We start from the raw sequence: 6,413 nt of genomic DNA on the forward strand, positions 1-6,413 counted from the left end.
GGACTTGGAGGGCAGGGAGGGCAGGCCCGGGGGATGGGCGTGGGGAGCGGCCGGAGTGGGGGGGAAGGAGAGAGAGATGGAGAGAGACAGGTGAGGGGAGAAAGAGCAGAGAGGGAGAGGGGAAGAGACGTGAGAGGCGGAGAGAAGAGAGACCAAGAAAGAGACTCAGACAGGAGGTGGACAGAGAGGGAAGAGGGAGAGAGAAAGAACAAGAAACAGAAATGGTCACAGGGTATGTGTTGGGGGAGGGGGAGGGGGAGGGAGAAGCGTGCACTTGGCTAAGGCTGTGCCCCACCTCGAGCTCCACTCCCCCGCAGGGAGGTCCCTGGGCCTGGGGCTCCTGGGCAGAACTGAGTGACCTGGAGACATGGCTCCATGAGCATCTGAAGAAAACAGACCGAGTTGCACTTCCTAACACCACAGATGAACGACTTGGCTGCCCGGAGCCTCAGCTTCCCCATCTGTGAAACAAGAAGCCTGAGTTGGCTCAGCAGGGGAATTCTGTATCCTTTGTTCAGTTTTTATATTTTTAGGTGATATATTTGCCAACGCTTAAAAATTGGGAGACTTGACCGAACGCAGTGGCGTACATGGTAATCCCAGCTGCTTTGCAGGCTGAGGCAGGAAGATTGCAAGACTGAGGCCAGCCTGAACAAATGAGCAGGACTCAATCTCAAAACTTAAACAAACAGCCAGGTGGGGTGGTGCACACCTGTGATCCTCAGGAGACTGAGGCAGGGGGATCTCCTCAAGTTCAAGGCCAGCTTGGGCTACAAAGCAAGACCCTGCATCTCACCCCCCCAAAAAAAAAACCTTAAACAAACACATGGAGCTGGGATTGTAGAGCAAGAGGTCCTACTGGGTTCAATTCCCAGTACCAATAAAATAAAATATAACATAAAATTGAGAGACTTCACAGAACTATTTAATTTCTGGCTTTTTTTTTTTTTTTTTTTTTTAAGTAGGAATGCCTGCCCATGCTGGGGCTGCATTTCCGTGACAGCCATTTGTTGGAAATGACCAGTGGCCACGCTGTGTTGGCAGAACACGAGGTCTTTCAAACTCTACCCAGGACCTCCACAATCTTTTGGGCTCTAGTAATCTCGTAAACCACGGTTGTAGACCTCACCACTAAGTCCCCACAGCACTGGGCACTCAGGATAAGAGTTCGTGAGTAAATGCAGTCAGAGCAGATGAGACAGCCGTCCCCCCAGATGCAGGAGGCACCCGATCAATATTTAATACACGAAGAAGAGCTGAAGTGGTTAGAAGACTGCCCTGGGCGTCACGACGGGGCTGGAGACACGGGTAGCAGCTATTTGAGACGGTGGCCTTGCCCACTGGGAGAAGCCTAGGACTCCGATAGGATGCCATTGGTGAGGCAGGAGAGTGGGGACGTCTCAGCACCCTCCTCACACCCTCGGGGGCACATTGTACCATCTGTGGGTCGGTCGTTTACTTGTACATGTTTGGCCTCTCTTTGCAGGATAAACATTATGTCTGGAGCAGGAAGTGCTGTAGCCACAGTACCTGGCACGTGGTGAAGTGCTCAGAAACTTCTTGATGAATAAATGGAGGAGTCCATCTCCTTTTCTAACTTTTGCTCCTTACGCCGACTTTTGCTGTGTTTTAAGGTAATCTGAGCACAGACCTCGGTGTCTCACTAAATTCAGGCAGCTGGCCTTGCGTGAGGGGCTTTCCCTTACAGGGTCTCGTAACAGACAGGTAAAAAGCATTTAATGCCTCTGAGCTTCATTGTCCTCACCTTCGAAGTGGGACTCATACTTTCATCATAGGAAGGCTCAGAAATGGGTCTACAACAATGCCTGGAACATAGGAGGTGCTCAATGAATGGACACCATCTTTGCAGATACCATTGGTAATAGGAAGACCCAACAGAAGAGGCAATCGTGGGAGACAGAGAGAAAGGGAAGGGATTGGAATCCTTTAAGCCACATTTCCCTTGAGCTAATTTTCCCATCTTGATTTTCAGAGTTTGAAGTTTGTTGCTGAAGGGGATGGTGGATTCATATATGTAGGAAGTAACCAGTAGTGGCCTCTTCACTCTCCCAGCTCCCTTTGCACTGGTAGCGCCTGCCTAGATCCCTGTGAAGAAAGATGTTTCACCATGTCTGGATGCAGTGAGCACAAATGCTGCAATTGATTAGTGATGTCTGCTGTGGGCAGGGCTGCATTCACTCATATGCCATCCCCAGGTGGGACATTTCCAGGCCCAGGGGACAGAACGACCCTCCTTTTGGGTCCTACCCATGATGAGGCAGGGTGCAGGTGCCTGAGCAGTGACCCCCAGGAAAGCCCAGGAGAGAGGCTGAGTCAGACGCGATAGTTTGCTTGTTTATGCTGTGCTGATGAATCATGCCAGAGGGCCCCTCAGGCTGGGACTGCCACCAACAGAGAGACCCCTGGGGGCCAGGACATTTGGGCAGCGGCTGGAGTCAGTTTCCTGTGTCTGCCCTATGACATCAGCACCCCTTGCGGGTGGAAACAACCCACATGGAACATCTCCCCATTCTGGGAGCCAGAAGCCTGCCACAGTCCCACTGAGCTGAAATCAAGAGCTGCCTTTACCGCAGCCTAGAGACTCACGTCTGGCCCTTTCCAGCTTCCAAAGCCACCACATGCCCTGCGTCACAGTCTTTCCTCCGTCACCAAGACAGCCAAGCTGGGCTGAGTTCTCCCCTGGCCACCTCGGGAGTCCCGTCTTCCGCCCCCACTACCATCCGTGAGAACGCTTGTGACTGTACCGGGGTCTCCTGGAGAAGCCAGGCTCTCCCCTCCACTCACGGGTTTCCCAACCAGCAGCCTGAACCCCACATGCAGCCTTAACAGCCACACTCACTTTTGGTTTCCCTCCCCCATCTCCAGAACTGGGGGCCGAACATCCTGGCCCTTGCACATCCTAGGCAAGCCTGCCGCTGAGCCACACCCTCAGTTCATGCTTAAAAACAATTCCCCTTTGTCCTCTGAATTCCCCTTTGCCGGGTGACCTAACACGTCCGAACTCCCAAGGGTCAGGCCTCAGACAGGGGCTCTCACTCCACCTGCCCCTCACCGATCAGTGGCTGCTACTGCTCCCTCCTGGTGTCCAGGAGACAATTCTGGAAACATCCTCTTCGTTCCTCAGTGGAGCCCAGAGACAGGGAGTCCTCACTATCATAGCAACAGCCTCACAGATGAGCCTGTACACTAACAGAGACTACTGTCATGAAAGTTATCTGCACCGAGTCAACCTCAGCTTTCAGGGTGACCCAAACTATGACAGTGTTCAGTGGATGTTAGCCGTTACGCGGGTGGGGCCGAGTGTGACAGCCACCTGACGCAAAGTGGCTGAGGCAAAACCTACTCATTTTCTCCTCGAGGACTTCAGGCACAGCTGGATCCAGGTCCTCAAGCAATGTCATTGAAGATCTTCCTCCTTTGAAGTCCCAGCTGTGTTTCCTCTGCACTATCTTCATCCTTGGGGAGTTTATCCTCAGACATTGGCAAAGATGGTCCCCAGCTACTGGAAGCAGCAACTACAATGACAGCAGCCTTCACCCACGTTATCTTTGGTCCTTGGCTCTGATTGGCTCTTCTTGGGTCATGTGCATATGCCCGAACCAATCCCCATAGAGAGAGGGGATGTAGGAATCTCATTGGCCTGCCCTGGGTCACTTCCTATCCCAGGCGCTGGGGGTGGGAGGAGCAAATGGAGGACATAGGATCCAGAGAGAGTGAGCTGCGGTTCTCCTAAAGAAAATTGGGGGCGCTTTTAACATGAGAAAGAGTGAAGGAAAAAGGCACGGAGCTCCTCTATAAGTCAGATCATCACGTCCCGTTAATTTTAGGTAAATGTCTCCCAAGGATGGGAGACAAGATGGTGCCCAGCAGGTGGGGGTCTGGAGCTGGGAGGAAGGGAAGCCAGGCGTGGTGCCAGTCAGCACTGCCAGCCCATCCTGGCTGGAGGGAATTCTCAGGATCAGAAATCTGCAGTCTGAGAACTTGTCTGAATTTTTGCAATTGCTGTTTTCTTTGCCACAAAGCTGAGGGAAAGCCAAAAGGAAATAAAGTTCCTTTCAAAAATGCCAGCTCGTCTCCACCATATAAAATAGCCCATGAAGAGAGAAAGCACCTTTTGTTGAGGCTTGAGGAGAAAGAAGTGAGGGGCTGGCCCCCCTTCTCAGGAAAGAGGCAAACCCAAATGGGGGAGGCCCTTATGCAGGAGCTGAGCCAGGGGAGGGGAGTGGTGAGGATTTGGGGGCCACACAGACCTGTGAGTCCCAGACCTGCCACCTTCCAGTGGTGCCGCTTGGGTTGGGTGCGTCTTAGAAGGGCTCAGAGCCTCGGTGTCCTCTCTGTGAATAGGGGAGATAAAAGTCCTTCTAAGTGTGCCTTCTGTGAAGATGCCTGATATGCTTTGTGTGGGGTGAGAACTCCAGAGTGATTAGCTCTTATTATTAGGGTGGCTGCTTCTTACTGACTCCTAGGTCCTCACTCACAAGGGAAATGCATTCTCGGCCTGCTGTTTATCACAGGGCAGGCGGTGTAGGGGCCCAGGGACCTGTACGCCGTATGAGTCTCCTCTTACTGCTGTAACAAGTGACCACAAATTCGGCGGCTGAAAACGGCCCACGTTTATTCTGTGACAGTTCCTGAGGTCAGAACTCCTCCTGCAGTCTGGTTCCCATAGGGGCCCCTGGGAAGAATCTATTTTCTCATCTCTTCCAGCTGCTAGAGGCGCCCACACTCCTGGGCTCAAACTTAATGATCTTTCTGCCCCAGCCTCTCAGAGTGCTGAGAAGGTGTCAGAAGATGGAAGACCTACTCCAGCTCAGGCTCAGAACTGGGACTGCACAACTTCCCCTGTATCTGTGGAGCAAAGCAAGTCCCAAAACCAGGCTAGTTTCATTCGGTGGGAAAATAGACTGTGCCCCTTGAAGGGCGGCATTGCATCGTGGGTGACTGGCACAGAGACCTCCTATGTGCTGGGCGCTGAGCTGGGGGCTTTAGTTCATCGTCTCATTTAACTCCTTGTGGTGTCCTTTGAGGTAAGCACTTTCTGGATCCCCGACTTATAGATGAAGATATTGATGCTCAGAGAGGTCCAGTCACTTGCCCATGGTCACACAGCTCAGGAGTGGCAGAGCTGGGTCTTAGCCCCAGTGCCATGAACTGTGACACTGTGCACTGTGAGGAGAACTGGGCCGCTACAGATGCTGTGTCACTTGATACCATTGCCCAAACCCAATTCGCAGGCCCTGACGCCAACCCTGGCCCAGGGTCCATCTCCTTAGGGACCGAGAGAGCAGGGAATCTGTCTCGAGGAGTTGGGAGCTTTCCCTTCCCCTCCCAGGAAACTGGGAAATGGGCTCATCACGTATCCCTCCCTTCCTGCTATGGAGGAAGGACCGGACCGCTCCCCTCAGGAGGAGGGACCCAGGGTGGCCCGGCGTGATTGATTCTTCCCCAAAGGGGCCACGCATCCAGATTTTGCATGAAGGTAAACTCTCCTGAGGGCCAGACATGGCAGCAGGCTCAGATTAGACGGAAAAGGGGAAGGTGAGATTGACGAGTCTGCGCCTCTGCTCTCGTTCAACCCTTCATGGCACAGAGGGCAAACTGAGGCCAAGAGAGGGGCAGCTCAGGTCACTGAGCGAGCAGGAGGGAACAGGGCTTGTGGGAGGAACAGGCACTGCAGCCCCACTTCTACCCCATCCGGGTCCCTGAGACCCTCTTCCCTCCCCTCCACCACGGTGATGAAATGCTGGAGATGGGGGCGGGGCGGTGGGCTGTGAAGCCCAAGATGAAGGTACTGGCAGACTTGGTCTAGTGCAGGTACTTCCTGGTCCATAAAGAGTGTCTTCCGGCAGGCTGTGTCCTCCACAATGGGAGCGACAGGTAGCCCCTTAGGGGGGGGGTCTCTCTCTCTCTTTTTTAGTAATAAGTATCGAACTCGGGCCCTTGCGCTCTTTGGGGTCTCTTTTATGAGGGCACTGGCCTCGTTCAAGACAGCTCTGCCCTCACGACGTCACACCCAAGGCCCCGCCTCCGGAAGCCTTGGTATGGGGGCGGGGCGCCAACATTTACATGGGGTGAGGCTCAAACGTTCAGATGGTGTGGGTGGGATTGGAGGAGAAAAGGGCCAGGGCCAGCTTAGGGAATTCTGTTCTCCTTTTGGGGACCCTACCTGGTAACTAAATGACGTTTCTCTAATCACTCTTGGAGGCTGAGGCAGGAGGATCACAAGTTTGAGCCCAGTTTATGCAACTTAGTGACTCAGTGAAACCCTGTCTCAAAACAAAACAAAAAAATAAGTAAAATAACAAAGGGCTGGCAGTATAGTTCAGTGTGAAGACCCTGGGTTCAATCCCCAGTACTAATGAGAGAGTGGGGAGTGGAGAGAGGGAGCAGGA

General features: G+C 53.2%; 1 long non-coding RNA gene across 1 annotated transcript in view; it reads right to left on the reverse strand.

Annotated features, from left to right (window-relative positions):
• Positions 1-3,216: 3,216 nt before the first annotated feature.
• LOC109117403 overlaps positions 3,217-6,413 on the reverse strand; it is a 3,935-nt gene continuing 738 nt past the window's right edge. The window contains exons 2-3 of the long non-coding RNA XR_002024704.2: positions 4,272-4,355; positions 3,217-4,043 (exon numbers count right to left, since the gene is read on the reverse strand). This is a non-coding gene — a long non-coding RNA (uncharacterized LOC109117403). The remainder of the gene's footprint in view (positions 4,044-4,271; positions 4,356-6,413) is intronic.

Source organism: Fukomys damarensis, unplaced genomic scaffold (assembly GCF_012274545.1).
Source record: "Fukomys damarensis isolate Sample0158 unplaced genomic scaffold, DMR_v1.0_HiC HiC_scaffold_12, whole genome shotgun sequence".
In the NCBI taxonomy this organism is placed as follows: Eukaryota; Metazoa; Chordata; class Mammalia; order Rodentia; family Bathyergidae; genus Fukomys; species Fukomys damarensis.